At 37.0% G+C, this 21,783-nt stretch overlaps 1 pseudogene; it reads right to left on the minus strand.

The window, feature by feature from the left end:
* Positions 1-921: 921 nt before the first annotated feature.
* Positions 922-21,270, minus strand: LOC121432199 (annotated as a pseudogene).
* Between the last annotated feature and the right edge of the window lie 513 nt (positions 21,271-21,783).

Consider the following 21,783-nt stretch of genomic DNA (forward strand, 5'->3'; position numbering starts at 1 on the left):
CACGCCTCGAGAAATACATAGTGTAACATTATTTATGTGATTATTCGAAGTGAAATTCTCGTCAATAATGACACCCAGGAATTTCGAACTCTTCTTTTCTTCAATTGTATTGTTGTCAATGTTAATATTAATTGGATTATTATTCACATGGTTATGCTTGAAATGTATAAAATGGGTTTTCTGAATATTGAGAGAAAGTTTATTGCATTTGAACCATTTCGAATTTTTTATTAATTTGGCATTCAAGATATTTTCTAGAGAATTAAGGCTCTTATGACAATAAAATATGTTAGTGTCATCTGCAAATAGGACAAAAGATAACAGTGATGATGTATTGATTATGTCATTGACGTATAATAAAAACAGAAGTGGAACCAGGATAGATTCCTGGGGGACAACACATTTGATTAGAAAAGACCGTGTATTAATACCATTAAAAGTCACATACTGTTTTCGGTTGCTTAAATAACTTTTAAACCATACGAGCGCTGAGCCCCGAACACCAAAGGAATATCAATTTCGAAAACAATATATCATGATTAAAAGTGTCGAACGCTTTACTATAAGGTCTAAGAAAATACCAATAATGTGTTCTTTTTTGGCCATGGCTTCTGTTATTTTATCTTATATCTGAACCAGGGCTAGATTCGTAGAATGATTTTTTCTAAAACCATACTGGTTTGGATTTAATATCTTATGGAAGTTTAGAAAATTATATAATCTATTATAAACAATTTTTTCTAAAATTTTGGATATACTAGGGAGAATGGAAATAGGACGGTAATTAGTGATTTCATGTTGGTCATCTTTTTTTAAAATTGGGGTTACATTGGCTATTTTCAACAAGTCTGGGAAAATACCGGATTGTAAAGACTGGTTAAATATGTGTGTTAGTGGATCAGCAATGAAATGGATTATTACTCAAGGCGCTACATATTAAATAAACAATGTAGGAACAATAATTTCACTAATTCAATAACAACCACAATCAGTCATTCTACTTAAAAAGGGAAATTAATCATTGGGGAGGACTTGTCTTTTAATTACTTACAGTGTGTGGTAAAATTAGTCACTTATGACTACATGCCAAGTTAAGATTGGAATGGGATGAACGCTTCTTATTAACACACTGAATTGACAGTCGGTTAAGCAGCGGACGAAATATTAATTATGTGTTCTTGTTGTTAAAATACTAAATAATTTACTTCTGACTTATCTAGAGTCATTGAAATGTAAAGGAACCCAAAATTATAGGACACGCTATTCGGTTCATTTTTTACAGTGTTAAAACGTTCCCTTCAACTTAACCGCACTCTTATAATAGATTGGCAATAATGCCAAATTTTTAACTAACCATGGGCAACATACTGTCCACACAACCACTGGTTAAAATCTACCCAAATTGGGTAATAAAAAATAATAAATGGGAAATAACTTTGCTCGGTTGGATAACAAATGCCCAGAATATATATATATATATATTTTTGTTACCAACATAGTGGAAAGTATGTTTCTCGACATTATAAGTGTGCATGTAAGGACAGAATGTAAAAGAAAAACTTTTACTTTATATTTTCATGTTGAATGATGTTTGTTTAAACTGCAGGGCGCTTTTGTAAAGCGGTTTTTTTTTCAAAAGTGAACAGGCCAACAAAGCAGTACAAAATAACTAAAACAAAATAACAAAATAAAAATTGCCATAATTTCAATAATTTTTGCTTGCAATGACGATCCAAATTCCACAATTGGTTTTGTGTTCAATGACATATCAAAATATATCTGACTTATTGTCAAAATGTCTTTGTTGTATTTTTGTAACCATATTATATTGTTATGCAGAATACAAATGAATCAAAATAAATTAAATGAAAAAGAATGCCCGTAACTCAACTTGCCTCTATGGATTTTATGGGTTTTTTTTCAAATATTACTCTTAAAGTAAAAATCGGTCTATTTTTGGTTAAGTAAAGACGATCACCCCCTCAATTTCACTGATATATAATCCACGAAATGCATCTGTACACTTCTACCCCATATTAACAAAAGGGAGAACGAGAGTGCCCTCATACTAAGAATATAGGGAGTGATGTATTTTTTAAAAAAATATTCATTTTATCTGCTCGTTTTAAACTCTAAATGTCAAATTATTGGGTAATACTTTTGTAAGAGTGTTCTAAAGTTTCGTGACAGTAGATTGAAAATATTTTCCCTAATCGTTTTTTTTTTTGTTCTTGGTACAGGAATGGAAGAATAAGAGTGGGCTAGGGGTACGCATATTACTCAAGTAATCAATAACACACTATTAAACATATGTACAATTGTATTACATTGTGGGGGTTGGATTGTGTGTGTGTGTGTTGGGCCGGAGCCGGGTTACAGACTTGTGTTCTCCTAATTTCAACAATACCTAACCTAAAGGAGAATATGCCTTTTTTATCAGTTGTTAATCATTTTCCACACCACCGCTGTCTCATATCTACCAGGCTAAACAAAAACATACACACACATACACACCCTCACACACAAAAGAAAAAGACATGTGAGAAGAAACACTGACGATTTGCTTCAACAAACATTTATTAATTTCTAAAGAAAAAAAGTAACTATGTACATAATTGAAAAGTATAAAAACATTATTGGGCTTTACGAACACATCAACTTTGTTAGTAATGTATGAACACATTGTAATTAAGGTCTAAAGTCAGCGGAAATGATTTGAAAGATCCCCAAAAGATAAGAATTAAAACAATTAGGCAAGAGGTGAACTGTAAACATAAAATTCTGTAAGTGGTCTCCGGAATAAGGATTCTCACAATTAATTACCATATACAGTCCCAATGATCATTGTTTATTTTATCGCCCATTTAAATTGTTTAGTGACCTAAATGTTCAGTCATAACAGCCTGTAGGCGAAAAAACCTTGAAGTGTGGAACACTAAATTAGACTCAAATTATTTCATACAGTCACTCCCTCGATGGTCTAATGCTAAATTATTTGCATAGCAGTGTCACTTAAAAAAAGGCCCATTTTGAGCGCATAAGAGGATTATAAATGTTAAAAAATACATGAATTTTATTTCTCGAGGTACATCAGAAATCGTCTCATACATTGGCATATTAACAAAGATATATTTATCTGTATTAGTATGCAACTTGTATTTACTTTAATGCGTTGATCTATAAAAATCAGGAGGATAACAAAACTTTTTTTTTAGATTTATGCAACGCGATATGAAAAAGGCTATCATAATGGGGAAAAAAAATCTATACTGAAGGGCATGGCAATCATTATTTTCGAAAAGATTGTTCAGTCAAGAACAGCCTCCTTTCTGGTCAGTAAAAATTTCAGCTTGCGCTTAATTCTTTAGTAAGATGCACATCTTTTTCATGATTACAATAACAGCTCGGAATATTTCATTTTCATTTCTTATTACACGAAATGTCCAGAAGTTTGAGCTTGTGATTTGTGCTGGCAACATCTCGCAAGGCTGCCCTTATAACAGTGATTAGCGCCAATAATTGACCAAAAATCGAGTCTTACAACTTCAGAATTGATTTGTTTTTTTCAAAACCGCTTGCTCGCTATGCTCTCTTGCAGAAAAGTAAAGCCTAAGTGAAAATATCTGTCCTATCAATTAGAAATCACCTAAAAGGCTTTGCTGAACTGAAATTCTACAAAACACAAAACTTCTTCAGGCAGTTGTTAATCTCATTTGAAAATATCTGTTTGCTTTGATCCCCCCAAATAAAAATATGTTCTGTCTCCCCCGTCTCAGGGAGTAGAGAAAGACATATGTTGAGATTGGTCATGCCAGGATCAGATCACCTTGGTAATAATAATCATTGCAATGTAAACTGCCTAGAAAAAAAATGTACTAAATGAACAAAGGTAACTATCATTATTTTAATAATATATGTCTAAATCTATCATGAAATTATTTTAATTCATGTACAAGGGTCAAAATTTTCGCTCGCTCACACCTTTTATGCACTTTGTCTTGTGCGTCATGTCTGCTGCCTAGGAAATGTTGTTTCATTGTTCCATATATTGAAAGTCTGAAAATGCTTTGGCCTTGGCCTTGAGGTTTTCAGGCCTTGGCCTTCGGTTCCCATGCCTTGGCCTCAGCCTTGGTTATTGAAGCCTTGGCCTTGGGTATTAAAGCCTTGGCCTTGGAGGTTTGAGCCTTGACTACAACAATGATACACACACACACAAACCCGATTTCCCGATGACTCTTACCAATGCAGTTTCTTGGTCCAGCTGAAAAGGGAACATAAGCGTACGGATGTCTCTTTTCTGCATTCTCAGGAAGAAACCTATCCGGGTCAAACCTGTCAGGGTTGGGGAATTCTTCCGGGTCCTGATGAAGACCATAGATACTCAAGGCCACCAGAGTCTCCTTCGGGACAACCTTCCCATCTATAATCATTAGTGACACAAGGTAGTGAAAAAGTGAATTGTAGTCAGGTAAATATTCAAATATGGTTTCATGTAAATCTAGACGGGCATATACTATTTTACTAGTATGCAAGAAAAGAAAGAGTGGCAGAAAAGCCAACATTCGCACAAATAAGGGGGAAAATTTTCTTCAACAAGCGACGGGTTTCACAAGTATTTTAGTTTAGATATTGAAAAGGTTCATATATTATGAACCCGAGCTGAAATTCTTCCAAACTTTTAACTGGTGACAATTCTCAACGCTTTTGGACTAGAAAAAGGTGAACCTTTGTAATATGACCTCTTTCTATATTATTGTCATCCCAAATCGTTCCATTGCTCAGGTAAATCTGCAAATGGGATATATATTGGCCGGTATACTCAAATCCAACAGCTTGAACATTCTATCACTCGGCCGCTGTTATTTACGCGACATCATCTTCCCTGCACTCCATAAACTCAAGCTCGCTTTTCGCTCTCGATTTTGAAGTACATCCATTTTTTTTTCTACTTGTCCACCCCTGCCCCTACATTTTCCCATCCTCCACTTGCTCCTGCTTGTTAATTCCTGACACACCCACTGCTGCTGTAAACATGGTAAAAGTTAATGTAGGGTATATAGAGCTTGAAACACCCTCTATTGTCGCAGTTAGTGAAAACGACTGATAATAGCTAACGTAATTTGAATGGTAAATACATTATTATACAATCGGTCTAACTAGAGACCGTTCGTTTGGGCTGTAGCTTCATGAAAGTAAGTGCTCAATAAATCGTGGAACGGGCGAGTGGCGGACCGTGACCCGGAGGAGACAAAGCAATAAAGGGGCACAGCATTGTTCACAAACAATACAGTGCCCCTCCAATGCTTTGTCTTTTCTGGGTCATGGTCCGCCACTGATTTACGGACGTTACCTTATACCCCCATTACATCAACGCCGTCCATGCAGTTCTCGCTACGTCAAAGAAAAATGGCCATGACGCAGTGGGAACTGTTGCAGCGTACTGAGAGCGTAGAGAGAACTGTTATTGACGTGGCAAAGTCTGCATGATCTCCGAAAAGAAATTTTCCGCTACGTGGACTTTGAACATGTCCAAAGTCAGCGTAGCGGAAGCGCCATCTAAACCGAGCGTAGTAATCACGCAGTAAAGACCTACCAACAGCTTCATAGACGTAGCGGACACCGAAAGAGAACGTGGCAACAACTCTGTCCATGTCTACTGTACTGCCACTACGCGGCCACCACGTAAACTCGGTTGGCTCTACGTCCAAATAGACGAAGGTACAGAAAGTCGCGCAATCTGCTGGATGTAGTCGGAACGTAGCGGGAACCGTTTCGACGCAGCATGGCCGGATGTGGGCGCAGAATGAACTTTGTGGGCACACTACACACGCAGCATAAACGTCACATTAACGTGATGAGGACGTAGCACGCACGTGACAATTTCACATCTTTCGAGAAATTCAAACAAAGTTGGCACCACGTCCCAGGGTTTCTTCTGAACTTCAAGAACGTAGCGGAAACTTCGTCTGGTGTAAAGGGGGTATAAGATGATGTCTCCATCAAGCTTCCCTAAGATACTTGGTACAGAAGGGAGGATACGAAGGGTTTCCTTGATGACGCATGTGAGATATAGAAGCCTAGATAGGTCATTCTGACGTCGCGGGTCGCAGAGAATCTCCTGTCAAGTACATGAATCTTCAGAGTAATCAATTACTATGCTCCCGGCCGCAAATATTTTTTCCGTATATGAATTATTCATAAGTTGAGCTAAAAACTGAAGTGCGCAGGCGCATGGACTGTATACATTCATTTATGTACAAGAGTGTGCTCGTCCATTCGTTCATGTGTATACAAATTGATGAAGCTATAGAATTACATATCGCATGCGCCTGCGCACTTCAGTTTTTTAGCTCAACTTATGAATAATTCATGTACCATAGCGTTTCCATGTACGGAAAGAATATTCGCCTCCCGGCCGTTTATCATATTTATTCAAGGCAACCAATTACCATAATTTAATAGTATAAATACGGACACTGTGAAATGTATCACTCGAGAGCCTTAAAGGGGAATCCAGCCTTGGCCATAAAATGTTATGTTGGGAAGGAGAAAAATAAATTAAACAGAATGGTGAAAGTTTGAAAGAAATCAGACAAGCAATGAGAAAGTTATAGCTGCTTTAAAATTGAGATCACTAATACTATGTAGATTTCAAATTGGCAACTGTGTAAGTAAATTATGACAAGGGGCAAGGACAACTTTCCCATAGGCCATGTACTTTATTATCAGGGATTTGTGGTTTTCTCCTAAGTACCCTTTCCCCTGGGGCAGTAATCTAAATATAACCCAGGTAGTATATTGTAGTATGTCCTCATGAAAGAAAAATATAATTTGAAATAAAACTTTGGGGGAAAATGACATTTTAGCCATAATATGTATTGGAGTACATGGAAGAGTAGTCCTTGCCTTACATCACTATGACATCCCATATGCGGCCAATTTGAAGTCTCCATGGGTATAGTGATTACCAATATTTACAACTTCTAAAAATTCATAACTTTCTTGTTGTTTGTCCAATTTTGTTCAAACTTTCACCTATCAACTTGTCTGATTTTTCTTTTCCTTATAAAAACAAGTTTTTATTTGGGTTGGATTCCCCTTTAACTTGGGTTACAACGACTGTGCCATTTTTGTTCCGAGGATACCACATTCTGTGGAATGAGTGGCATTATCATAACACACAAAGGAGCCACGTTGAGTCATTTTTTGAGAGGTATAGCCATAGCTACCCTGACTTGCCATGTCCTATTTACATAATTTATGACAAGTACAGTCGTTTTTATTGTTTTTATGGATGACGATTGAGAAAGAGGGTATACCTCCCTGACATACCAAATTACAACCAATGATACAGAACAAACTCGGAAACAACTATGAAAATTCATGTTCCAAATGTCAATGACTCATAAAATTTGGACATTATACGGAATAATTGCAAGTCTTCACTCCCTCACAGTTAATGGTGATTTATGTCAGGAAAAAAATGACAAACCCCGCCCACGCCCCAAAGAAAAATCCTCACTTGCGAATGCACGACAAATATCCCTAAGATAAATTAGTATTTGTTATTGCTCTAAAGGAGGGGGGGGGCGGGCATTGGGCCGTATGTGCCCGTTCCTGGAGCTGCCACAAGCACACCTTTTGCCAATGTAAAAGATAACCGTTTAATGGATGCTAACTGATTATAGGCACCCGCTTGCTTCACGGTCAGTCAACCCCCCCCCCAATTCTGAAATCCTATGTAAAGAGCCACCCAAAATAAGCTCTTAACTGTTTAAAAGAGAAGTCCACCCCCCCAAAAAAAATCGGATTTGAATAAAAAGAGAAAAATAAAACCAGCACAACACAGAAAATTTCATCAAAATCGAATAAGAAAGATATGACATTTCAAAGTTTCCCTTAATTTCACAAAATAACTATTCACATCCTGGTCAGTATGCAAATGGAGGAACTGATGACATCACTCACTCACTATTTCTTTTGTATTTTATTATTTGAAATATGAAATAGTCTAATTTTCTCCTCATTGACCTGTCGATTCTCTCATTTGCATGTGACTAAATTGTGCATATAACTATTTTGTGAAAAATAAGCGAAATTTTCGAATGTCATAACTTTCTTATTTTACATCCGATTTTGATGAGATTTTCAGCATTATGCTTGTCTGATTTTTCCTCTCTTGATTCAAATCAACATCTTTCGGTGGTGGAATTGACCTATGATAATGTTTATCATGACCTACCAAAGACCTGGTCCATTTCCATGTGTAGTCTCGGCTGTACATCCGGGTGATGTCCAATCAGAAAGATAGCCCATCCTGCTGCAGCAGCAGTGGTGTCATGGCCCTGGGATATGAAGAGTAAGATCAAAGAAAGGATGTTAGATCTAGTCTAAATATTTGGAATAATGGCTAATTTGAATAAAGTTTGGGCGTAATCTAACATTCGAAACATACACAGGTTATATACAATAACCGACGATGCGTTGAGATTGTTTGTCATAGAGATGTATCATCTCTATGTTGTGGGTATTCTAGCTCCCTCTCTTGGTAATAGTTAAATTTATATTTAAAGGACAAGTCCACACCAACCAGAAGTTGATTTGAATAAAAAGAGAAAAAATCCATTACACTAAAAATTTCATCAAAATCGGATGTAAAATACGAAAGTTATGACATTTTAAAGTTTTGCTTAATTTCACAAAACAGTTATATGCACATCCTGGTCGGTGTGCAAATGAGGAGACTGATGGCGTCATCCACTCACTATTTCTTTTGTATTTTATTATATGAAATATGAAGTATTCTAGTTTTATCCTCATTGTCAAGTGAAACAACGATTAATTTCTCCCTAAACATGTGGAATTAGCATTTTTAATACTATACTGCTATGTGGTTCAGTCAAGTTCGTCCTTATTGTCAAATCTGTAAAAATATGAAATATTGTATAGTTCAAACAATAAAAACAAAAGAAATAATGAGTGAGGGACATCATCGACTGTCTCATTTGCATGTCACTGAGCAGTGCCTATCACTGTTTTGTGAAATATAAGCAAAACTTTAAAATGTCATAACTTTCTTATTTTACATCCGATTTTGATGAAATTTTCAGCGTTATGCTCGTTTCATTTGTCTCTATCCAAATAAAGGGCCACCACGAAACCGACCGAAATAATAATTGTGCACTGAAATTTTTGAAAGACCACTTTATTTCTTTTGTTTATGAGGGTGGTAAAAAGTCCATCCTGACTCGCCTGACTCTCCTTTCTCTCTCCCATCCTGCGTCAATATACAGATAAGTGCATGGTATACACAAAAAAGTGAATATCGATATCACTGATCCTTACGCCTCGTTCGTAACTCGTCATCGCAGACCATTCAATATTTTTTATAAGATCAATACGATTGCCACGACTGCTTTTTTTTCCTAATAAAAGAAGTTTCACATTGGTATTCATAATTCATATAACATTTTCATTCATTTGAATAACGATGAAACAGCAATGTGCTTAGATAAAATGTCTTGCTCAAGTGCCGTGATACGATCCCATCTTATGATCTGATACGATCACTACTCGTGGTCAGGAGCGAATCGTGACAGTGGAACGATGAATTACCTCGAACATGAAAGTATCGACTTCTTCACGAATATCGTCCAGCGTGAAGCTCGCGTCTTCTCGGTGCATCTGAAGGAGTAGATCAAGAAATGCGATTCTCTTGCGTCTCCTTGTAACCAATTCGTCACCACCACTACCATAAGACCGAGAGTCTTTCGTCGAATCCTGAAGTCTTTCCTGTATCATCTATATGTGATGCGAATGTGATGAATATTATGATAAATAAATAGTGATAATTCCAGCTCTATACAGCTTTTTTTTTAATAGAACGCATAACAGAACGCAACAGGGACTTTGGCAAATAATTTTGACGGGGGAAGGCGGGGGGGGGGGGGCAATACATTTGTGTCATGTTGCAACGCTTTAATACGACTTATACTTCGTTCTTACTTTATTCTTTCGTCTTAATTTTTTTCTCTCTCCACCCCTCTTTATCCCCGATCCATGTATTATAACTCGAAATGTGAGGGCGGCCGACCTTTCTCTCATCTATAAGTGGCGCTGTCCCCGAAATGCAATGAATATTGACGAGACCTTGATTTTCCCACCTTCAGATAAAATGTTTAATTTATGGTAATCTGCAATCAGTTATCCATGTTTTAAATCCGCTTTAATGCCCGACTACGAGGGTTGCCGAATTCATCTTGCAATCATAGAGATCAGCCTTGGGCATGGCCGTTCGCAGATTTTTTCCCCCAAGGGGCGGGGATCGAGGGGCAAGACGCATACAACAATCAAGAAACTCAGACGCGAGTGAGCGAAACAACTGAAATTGTCTTGGGGGCAATTGTGCATTGTCGGAAGTGAATTCGAGGGATTTCGTACACAAATTTGGTGGATTTTGTGAAAATTTTCAGTAAAAAATGTAATATTTCAAAAAAATTTAGAAGCTCTGTCCTCTATGCTGCGTACGGTGATGTCCTCGGGTGGACTTGATAGGCCTACTTATTTCTGGAAAGTAAGGGGTGATGTGGGAACCCAAATAAACCAATGATACTTGTGCACTTATGAGTAACAGTAACATAAAAAACACTTGTCTTGTCGGTACACGGAAAGAGCAAAATTCTCTACCTGGTTTAAAGCCGATAACATTATCCTTGAATGAAGCCCCCGGATGTAGCCAAAACAAATCATAGACTTACATGTAGGAACAAGAGAGTGCCCCATGACTTATCACATAATTCTTGTAATTTCCTAAAATATTCCACTGAAATATTGCAAATGATGTTTTCACTCAAATTTTCATTCATGCTACTCGACAAAAATTATCATTTCCATCTTCCCTAAAGAAACTTCCAGTAACTTTTACCGGTATAAAAAATGGAATCAACTCCCAACTTCTCTAGCAGACTGCTCAATTGTATCCCGTTAAAAAATATGCAGAGCCTACTTAATGAAAAATTTATAACATTGTCAGGGTGTGTGTGCCGCTTTGTGTGATTGTGTTTGCGCATATATCTGCAGGTGAGGTTTGCCTTTATTTGAAAACTATAGTTTTATGTTTTTATTGCAAATTTTTGTTACTATTGTCTGTTTGGGCTATTTTATACAAGCAATTTATTTTTTTATGGTCCTAGCCATATTTAATATAATCTATTGCATTAGATTAGCAAGTTAGAAAGCACGCAAAGCTCTACTAATGGAGTGAAGCCATTTAGAAATCTTTTTTGAGTCCGAAATATGCATTTTACCCATTATACATTAAAAGAACCGATGATGAATCAAAGCAATGCAAATATTACCTCCCAGGCTTGCGGACTTACATCATGTCTACTTCGACGCCTTAAAAGGATTGTATAAGCCTACTATTGCTTCATGGATATAGGTTCTTACACTTATTTACTACATTATACAGTGCGTATAAAAAACGGGACAATTTTGAAAGTATATCAAAAATTGTTTCAAATTATTATATCTATATTTTGATGTTAATAGATGCTTTGAGATCTTATCTTTGAAACGCTATTTTAAAATATAAGAAGTCCGACCATCATATTTATCATTTTGTGCCATTTTGGCACAAGTCTCTTTTTTAACCCCAGCCAAAAACATTCCGTGTTCGCTCAAGCATGAACGAAATTATATTATTTTAATGACATTTAAAAGATAAGATCTTAGAGCACCTATTGACACCAAAATAATAGAGATCATAATTTGAAACACAAATTTCATAGACTTTTCAAATCTGTCCCGTTTGTTTTTTGATACGCACTGTAGAGGCTTATTTTGTCAATGGCAAGATGGATCCAAAATCTTCAACATCGTCCTTCATCAGGAGAATTAACTTGGTTCAGAACAGGTAATTCCCTCATTTAGCAAATGAATATTTCATTTCCAGCTTACCTTGTTTGTGGCGTCATGGAGAATTTTCTACGTGCGATCATGCTCTTTACCTATCTCCAATTTCTTGAAGATGAAGTCTGGCCAAAGAAATGAATTCTTTCCTCTTACTGTCAGCAGTTCACCCATTCTGTGAAATTATATCGAGAAAATTATAATCATTATTAAATGGCAAAAACTTCGAAAACAACATGGTCATAAATATCAGTGAAACATCCAAGGAAGATTAATTTCATGTACAAGTTTGATTGATCTTGTCTTTGATCTGTTGTATTCTTTGTCTTTTGAATGCCAAATAAAATAATAATAATAATAATTTCCATGTAATGTTTTCTAACTTGATTATCGATTAAAAGAAATTCATCACTTTTTCGACTCGCTTGCTTAGCTCTCTCGTAGATTTTCAAAGGCAAAAAAATATTATCTTCATTATACTACTCCCCGTTTCATTTATCGCAATACTGTTAACTCTAATAGCAGTTAAGGTTCCTGAGCACTTTAAGAAACTTCGAGAACCGTTTTTTAAGGTTCCAAATAAAGAACAAAAGGGTTGCAATTCGTACCTTCAAATGTTTCTACCCTCAAAAAGTCTGGGCGAAAAAGGCCCAACGTCTAACCATCACTTGGCAACATACTATCCACACAACTATTGGTTAAAATCTGTCCAGATTGGGTAATAAAATTGCTCAATTGGACAATAATTGCCTAGAATAGTATATTCATTTACCAACATACATTACCCAACACAGAGGACAGTATGCTGCCCAACATTTTAAGTCTGTAAGGGTGACGTAACACAGAGAATTATCAGTCCAAGAAACTACGACCGGTCCGATTTCCATGCTTGTCAATTAAAACAACAACGACAAACAATTGCGACGATGGGGATGGGCGGAAAACCAAGGGGGCGTCCCCTTACCAAAAATAGTAGGGGGACACAATACCAAGTGCCCCCTACTATTTTTGGTCTTTTATGATGGAGAAAAATACAATAATACATGTATTTTGGACTCAATGAAAACCTTTTTTTTTTTGCTTGTCATTTTTTTTTTTTGGGGGGGGGGGGTTAAAATGACCTTATATTTTTTTGCTTGTCAAAGTTTCCAGCCCCTGGTCCCCTTACCATTGGGTACCGTAGGGGACAGATTTCCGCCCATGACGGTGAGTCTTCCATCACACTTTGGTCTTATGTACATTCCAATACATGCTACCTTCATGATATAATGGCAGTTTTGTGTCAGAATCAGTATCCATTGAATAGTGCCAACTGTAAATAGAGGCATTGCTTACTGCGTAAACCTCCTTATTTCAACATTTTACATCATACTTTTTTGTTGCTGCGATGAAATTCCAGTTTGAAGTGTAAATTCACGCCTTGGGCAAAACCCATGCATAACTTTACGAAGAGCATTATCAGATTAAAAAAACACTCTGTCCACCCTACAAAATGTATTTCGCATTTCTCCCCTTCTGTTTCCCTTGTCTCGTCAATTTCCTCTATTTTCATAGAAAATGAGTCCTGAACTGTCACGGTATATAAATCCTTTTTGTGCATTATCATCATATCAATAAATTACCTTTTAAAACCCATGTAGATCGGTGTCGACGGAGCATTCGTTAACAGAAAACCTTTCTTTATTAGGGACACCCAATCTAAATGATTTAAGTTAATTTGATATTCTGAATTAATTCATTTTGTTTGTTTATTTGATGTTTCATTTGTACATCTATTTTATTCACTGACTGTTTCGTTCTTTCTTTTTTTCTGTCTTTCTTTCCTTCTTCTTTCCTTCCTTCTTTCTTTCCTTCCTTTCTTAATTCTTCAGAATTTTATTTAAATTTTCCTCCAGTTTTATTTCTTACATTCCATTTTGCGCTATTGTTCCTATTTCTTTTCAATTTGCCTATAATGTCTTCTTGTTTTTTCTTCAAACTAAAGTTTCTTTTTTTTTCTTATTTCTTTCTCAACATCGTTGATATTTCACGGAATAACACAGAAAATGGCGAAGTCTTGTAACCTCATCACGCTCATAGTCAGGGGGGGGGGGGCGTCAGATTCCTCCATCCCCGATCGCATAAAAAAAGTATCAAGAAATATCCGCGCCCGATCGGAGTGTCTTCTCGAATTCCTTTGCAGTGATTTTACGAAGGCCGCTAGCCGGTTTTGAAAGTGCATGGTGCTGAGCCGAAAGTTGGGGGGGGGGGCTGACCATGGAAAAATCACAATAAGATGGTCATTTTTTTTACGTTTTTGTGCACGGTTTTGGATAAAAGGTGTGGGGGCTGAAGCACCCCAGCCCCCTCATCCGCGTCCCCTGTTGTAACCTCTAGCTGTTTTGGTGAGGATGATGTGGATCTATGATAGAAATCCTCGTACAAAATGATATCTGCAATGTATACTGGTTGGCTTCACATCAAAGAAAACAAAATTATAAAAAAACAATGACCATGCAGCTACATATGCGCATGCGTCATCACGATGATTTGCACTTTTGACCAATCAAACTGAAGAACGTAACAGCGATTTGAATCAGGGCGCGTGCAGTCTGTAAATATTGTGGAAGTCCTCGTTGAATATCCAATGAAAGCTATGATGATAATCAAACAAAGAGAAGAAGATGGGAACACTGCTTGTTTTATTACCTGGCTACTGCTTTCACATACTCGTTGTCCTCATCCCCTTGGGCGTTAGAAGAACGGCCCATTGCTGTAACTGTGGGTGTTAACAATGAAATATATATATAATTAACAAAGAGAAACGAAAATAATTGGTAAAATCGATGAAAATAAATTAATTATCCTGTCATTTGCTTTATCAATGAATAATCGGCTCTTATACAACAAATATAATTTTTGTTTATTCACCTGAATATCTTAACGTTGGTCTGAGAATGATCTTTAGTAGGTGTTGCTTTCCTTCAAAAGGAGAGTATTATGTTATTTTGGTCTGGGCCCGTTGCAGAAACAGTTGCAATCAATCGCAACTCTAATAATCATGCGCAACTTGATTTTCAACCAATCAACAGCGCGCATTTGGGACTTGCGATTGATTTTTTGGCTTGCGTTTAAACGCAAACTCTTTCTGCAACAGGCCCCAGGTTCGGGTGAACGAAACCCTAAAAACGTCGTTGTGACAAGAACATGAAATTGGTGGTGTTAATTTTACACCTATAGGTGTTATTACAACACCTATGGCTGTTACATTTACACTCTTTGGTGTTAAGTCCAATCTCTAGGGTGTTATTTTAACACCTCAGGGTGTGGTCCTCTATTAACACCAATTGGTGTCAGTTTTAACACCACAGTTTTTACAGTGTGGATGTACTATGGATGTACCGTCCACAAGATTCTAGACTCATTAATCAATATACTCGTCATCTCAAGACAAAAGAGCGCAAAAGAAATATTTAATGTAAAATTACTCTGGCTGTATGATTCAAAAGTAGGTTCCAGTAATCGAAAAAGGATATGTCATATTTATAGCTGCATGATAACACTTTCATTTTTCATCAAACTATAATGAAAACTTTGAATTTTGCCCAGCCATTCGGATTGGTTTGAAATAAAAAATAGTCTGCACACTCTTAAAATAGTTGGGCAACATAGTACTGTCCACACAACATATGGTTAAAACTCTATCCAATTCTGGGAACCAATAATGCGTGCGCTTTGGATGAAAACTACCGAAAATTTGACATTTTTTTAAAAAAAACAATAATTGTTGTGTGGACAGTATGTTGCCTAACATAGACTCCCAGACACCTTGAATTCAAAACAATCGGAAAACCTGAGGTCAACTAAACAAAATATAATCGTCCTCAAAGTATTAACATGAATATGGTTAGTGGTTTGGGTGGGTGTTGGTATGTATGGATTATATCTATGAGTGTACATATATATCAGCATGTATTTTTTATGGAGGTGTGGAAAAATAATAGGCCTACTAACATAACCAATCAGAGCAAAAGCATCACTGGGCAAAGAAATAACAGGTATTTAGGGTCCCTCGAAAGTCAACGGCCTTTGCCACCAATATAGTATCATAATATTCGGTCTTGGCCTCGGACAAGCCGGCCTTGGGCACAATGCTCATTCGGGAAGCAAATTAAGACTACGGACAGAAAAGGGTTGTCAAACATCATGTAAACTTGTTTAGTTCAGGGTTTTACCCCCTTGCCTTTACTCTCTGATCATAGTGGCACCTCACTGTCAGAAAGCGCCAAAATCTTAACCTCTCTATTCAAACTGAAGTTGGTCTCGTTCAAGGGGGGGGGGGGTGCTACACAGAGCAGATCATACCTCTTCCATTTTTTGCTAGAATAATTTATCATCGTGTTTCCCTTGTATAAAAATTGCTCCGTGAAAACAACAACCTCTAGACCCCCCCCCCAAAAAAAAAAAACATTGAAAGGTTAAAATTTGGGGGGATGTAATTTTGATCAGAAAGTTTTGTTTTACTTTCTTTTTTTTTGGAATACGACACTAGTCCATAATTGTTTGCAAAAAAATTTTTTTTTCAAGTACTTAAAACTTTTCAGGTCAATATATCTATACAATTTAAGGTCGCGTTCGCATTGTTTGTTTAATGAGATATGTTTAGGATATGTTTCATATTCACCATTAAAAATGTGCTGGAAAAGTCCCATTTTCAGGTCAATTATCTAAAAACTTGCCACGATGTGATTAAAACAGTCTTGATCATTGCTGCCTTTACACCCCTGTCCTGTGATATATTCCAGTGACATCAGAAATATTTTTAGCTCGTAAAAACTACAACGCAGAACGTATAGACATATCAAACACACTATTCGCACCGTCAAAATCATAAGGAAGTTGCGCCCTCTTTTTTCAATATCACATTCAGCAAGAAAGGCTGCATTTTCTATCTCTTCAATCTCTTGTTCATTTCGTTTCACTTCTCGCCAGGTTTTTAATCGGAAAGTTTCACTGCATGTATTCAATGAACTAAACAAAAAGTTCTTCTATTCTTCTGAAAAAATCGCATTCTTAAATCCAAGCTGGGAAGACATCCATTGATATTTTTTCACCGCGAATCGTAAGTAAACCTTGATTCTCTTGAATAAATTCCTAGTTAAGTAGGAGCGCAGAGACATCCAACCCCGAGAGGGGATCCAAGTAAATTTATATTCTAGACATATTATTTAATACAAAAATATTGTAATCAAGTGCAAAAATGCATAAAGGAGATGATTAAATGCCTGTCAGAAATGTTTGCATTTTCTATTCTTATTATTATTTTATATTCCGAATAACATAAAAATAAGCCAACTCACTGCTGCTTTAAACCTTAGGAGATTTTCAAATTTAACGAATTAATTGAGGGCTGTCCATTTCAGCACATGGAATATATTCCATTCATTTAAAAGAAAGCCCATTTGGCATATTTATTTTTTTCTCAAAACAAATCTAAATCGTATTCTCATTTACTATAGGAAATATAAGAATCACTTTTTTTGCATCATTAGAAGCAGCCATCTCTTCTTCACAAACGTATGGGAGGAGAAATGGTTGGCAATATCAAGTATTTACATTATGTTATTACTATTTATCTGCTTTTTACAAGTTTAGTTTCGTCTCTCCTCAGTAGAAACACTTCATTGGGATATGGGATAAATATAAGGTAAATATAGGCAATAGAGGAGAGCATTTTTAGATATCAGCAGACATCCGTTAGGGCTGCACTTACATATCCAGGCAGAATTCGAGGAGCTAGATGATTCAAATACCCAGAGAGCTGCCGGCTTCAGTTCCACCGACGACCTCAGATCAGAAGTTGGTATAAAGGAACTGTTTCCAATCAACCAGGGGGCGTTTCATAAAGCTGCTCGTAAGTTAAGAGCGACTTTAAGAATGACTAGTAAACCTTTCTTCCGCGCTTAACCATCGCCAATGAATATAACATTTTCCACAAGAAAGGACCACCAGTCGTTCTTAAAGTCGCTCTTAAAATACGAACAGCTTTACAAAACAACCACCTGGGAGTGCATGGCGATGTCATCAGCAACCCAAAGTTTATACTCTCCAGTCACCATATCATTTCAAAGATACACGTATTGGGTGTCTGTGGTCGCTTTCACTTGAATATTCAAAATCTATTTGTTAAAAAGATTGTGAAGAAATAGTAATGACTTGAAAAGTTTAAAGTATTTAAATTTCCAAATATGTTATTAAGTTTTTGATGTTTATTCGAGTCTGTAATCACATGTGGGTCCAAAAAAAGTTCCTACAGGTGACAGCATGCCTTCACGAATATCATGCAAAGAGCAAGCTGATATCATATTCCCAATTATTCCTTTCTATTTTATCATATAAAATCATATTTATTCTAATTTTGTCCATCATGGTTCATGAATGAAATAATGCATGAAATATTTATTGCTGCAACTTACGTTGATACAAGGGAGACATATACACACCTGTATGAACGTTATGATTTCATATAATAACTTAAGAAAGGGGAAAGTGGGGACATGGCATCAGCCCACTTAATTATTATTCATTCATGACGGATGCATATAACTGTTTTCACAAATGCTTAACTTCGAATTATAACTTCGCTCTACAGTGCGTATCAAAAAAACTTTACACTTTGAAAAAGACCTGAGAATTAAACAAGGCAAAAGCAATTTTGTGTCTCGCCCACTTGTGAAAAATAACCAGAAATATCGTGATATGCGAGGACACGCAAGAGAATTATATTGAAACTTCATTGTGAAATGACTGGGATGGAATAACACTTGCCATAAGAGCCTTGCACGTTAAACTGTAATGTTGACCTGAAAATGACCTTTGACCTTACCATGTGACCTCCGACTGCAGCATAACATGCAGGTCGCCTAAGTACATTTACCATCTAAATTTTGTTGAAAAGTAACTTACGGTTGCGGAGTTAGGTGTCATAAGAGAGTCTTGCATGTAAACTTTAACGTTGACCTCAAAATGACCTTTGACCTTACCATGTGACCTCCGTCTGCAGCATAACATGCACGTCCCCCAAGTAAATCTACCATCCAAGTTTGGTTAAAAAGTGACTTACAGTTGCGGAGTTAGGTGTCCTAAGAGAGTCTTGCATGTAACCTTTAATGTTGACATGAAAATGACCTTTGACCTTATCATGTGACCTCCGACTGTAGCATAACATGCGGGTCCCTTAAATCCATCTACTATCCAAGTTTGATTGGAAAGCGACATACGGTTGCGGAGCTAGGTGTCACAAGAGAGTCTTGCATGTAAACTTTAACGTTGACCTGAAAATGGCCTTTGACCTTACCGTATGACCTCAGACTGCAGCATAACATGCAGGTCCCCCAAGTCCATCTACCATCCAAGTTTGGTTGAAAAGCGACTTATGGTTGTGGAGTTATGTGTCATTACAGGTTTGTGACGGACGGACGACATTTGGATCCGTAAGTCTCGCCTTCACCTCTGGTGGGCGAGACAAAAATATATGACATGTGGGTAATTTTTTCACATATAATCTTGGGTTTGGGTCTCATTTATCCAATGAAAGTAAAAGTTTTGACAGAATGTTACAATTAAGTGAGTATTGTCCATTTTTGTAAAGCTCACAGAAATCTGTTTGCGCAGAAATGCTCGTTTTCACGCTGTGGCAAGGGGAAAGGGCGAAATCAAACTTAGCCTTCGAAACATCTCTCATACATTTCCCTTGCACTTTAAGTCAATTGAAATAAAACGAATGAATTCAAGCATTTTGTAACAATTTTGCCACCCAAATTGAAATTTCAACACTTAGTAAGCACAACCTTACCCTTTTTGTGCCATGCAGCTGGATCTGAGGACATAACTGAAAAGTTTATATCAGACATCTCCATCTTTTTTCTTTTAATAAGTTCTTATAATTTAAAGTGGTTTCACATTTCATTTTTCATTTAATACTTGTTTCTCCACACTTTTCCCAAGCTTGAGAATGATTAACAAAATGAAAACAAAGCTTTATAGCCATTTCATGTAAAGTACAGCTCAGTGTAAAGCAAATATCGTCACGACGGCCTCGGTGTCTGGGGGAGTGGGGTGGGGCGCAATGCGCACTCTTCGAAGTGTTTTGGGCAAGGAAACAAGTTAAAAAGGGTAAAAGATATCTTCAAATCAATTTTACTTGCTAAATTCCACGTGTTCTTCATGATGAAGGTCTACTTTTATTCGCATAACTATTTCAAAGTTATGCGCAAATCACTTTTCACTAACTTTACACAAGTAAGTGGTGCTCACTCAAGCGGAAATATTTTTCGACAGTTATATCGTAATATGCTTAAATGGATCTGTACCAATGTTAAAATGTGGAAAAATCTTCAGGATATTACAAATGTATAATTTTTCAGGAGTTTTTCTAAGTGTAAACTCTTTTTTTGATACGCACTGGATATCTTCGAATGTCGATGAAATTTTCAGCATTTGCTTGAAGAATTTTTACTTTATTTATTTTCAGCGTGGAGTCCCCTTTAACATTATTTTCAGGTATGAATTCGTCCATATTGGCGAAGGTGTACCCGGTAGGATTTATTCCTTGAACGTTTTAACGCTTATACAGTGGCTTACGTAGAATTGGGGTATTACGATACCAAATAACAAGCGCAGAAAAGTATGGACCAATTATTACCATTAGTTTACAATATTGTTATCATCACCATAGTTATTATTAAATGGTTCTATCCTTCTGGCCCATTTTTGGTTGTACAAGAGCTCTTATACAATCAAAATTAGATCAGAGGGACTGCTTAGAACCAATTTTTGCTTCTTTGAGGAACATTAAAGGGTTCCAAATACGGGAAAAAGATTCTAAACAGCACCCTTTTTTCGAGTGTAGTTGTAACGGTTATTGGAGTTCACCCTTTACTCTGAGAAACCCATTTATACCTTGGTCACATTTTGCTCTACGGCGCCCATACGGCGAGTCGAAAACAGCCTTCTATTTGCAGTTGGACAAAAAATATCAAAACGGCTGTTTTCGACTCGCCGTACGGCTGCCGTAGAGCAAATGTGACCAAGGTATTAGTCACATTTGCTCTACGGCAGGCGTGAGGCGGCTTACCTGAATTCGAGAGATTTCTACGGCGGCCGCTGGGTCGACGTACGGCGTGGTTTTTTTTTTACAGACCGCAAGGATGGCCGTAGAATTTTATCGCGGAGTTAAAAGATTTCTTTATTCATTTCTACGCTCGCCGTAGAAATTAAACTAGCCGTAGCCATGGCGCAGGACGGATATGGCGGTCTTAGGTCGAGCGTAAGGAGTTATTACGACTGACCTAGGGGGTCGCATGGTCGCTTGGTAGGCATGGTGCGACACATGCATTCGAAACTTTTTGAAATGAAATGTCTATTGTAAAATATCATGAGTGTGACAGGCCACGCATTATAATCATGCTCCCTGTATAGTCCCCCTGCGGCAGCCGTAAGGGTGCCTTGTGGCAACTTTGCTTCTACCCTAGTACTTGTCAAAAAACTATGGCCGCCGCAGGGTCGCCCTAAGGCGACCATACGTCATAATTTCCATGACATATGTCAACCGCAGATTTTCTGTCTCCATAAATTTAAAAGTACGTCGTACGGCGACTGCTACATGAAGTGGCCGTGGAAATTCTGCCGCGACCAGAGAATTGCTATTCGATCTTAATATACGGCGGCCGCAGCAAATGTGACTGAGGTATTACTTGTAAAACTATTGACCAAACTCTGTAGTCAATTAAGAAATATTAAGTTGGTCTGGATGCATGTTAAATCTGAAAACGCCTTGCTTGACTCTTGTAATTCAAATCTATGTTCTCTTGTTTGTTTGTATGTTGACAGATG

This window comes from Lytechinus variegatus, chromosome 18 (assembly GCF_018143015.1).
Source record: "Lytechinus variegatus isolate NC3 chromosome 18, Lvar_3.0, whole genome shotgun sequence".
Taxonomy (NCBI): Eukaryota; Metazoa; Echinodermata; class Echinoidea; order Temnopleuroida; family Toxopneustidae; genus Lytechinus; species Lytechinus variegatus.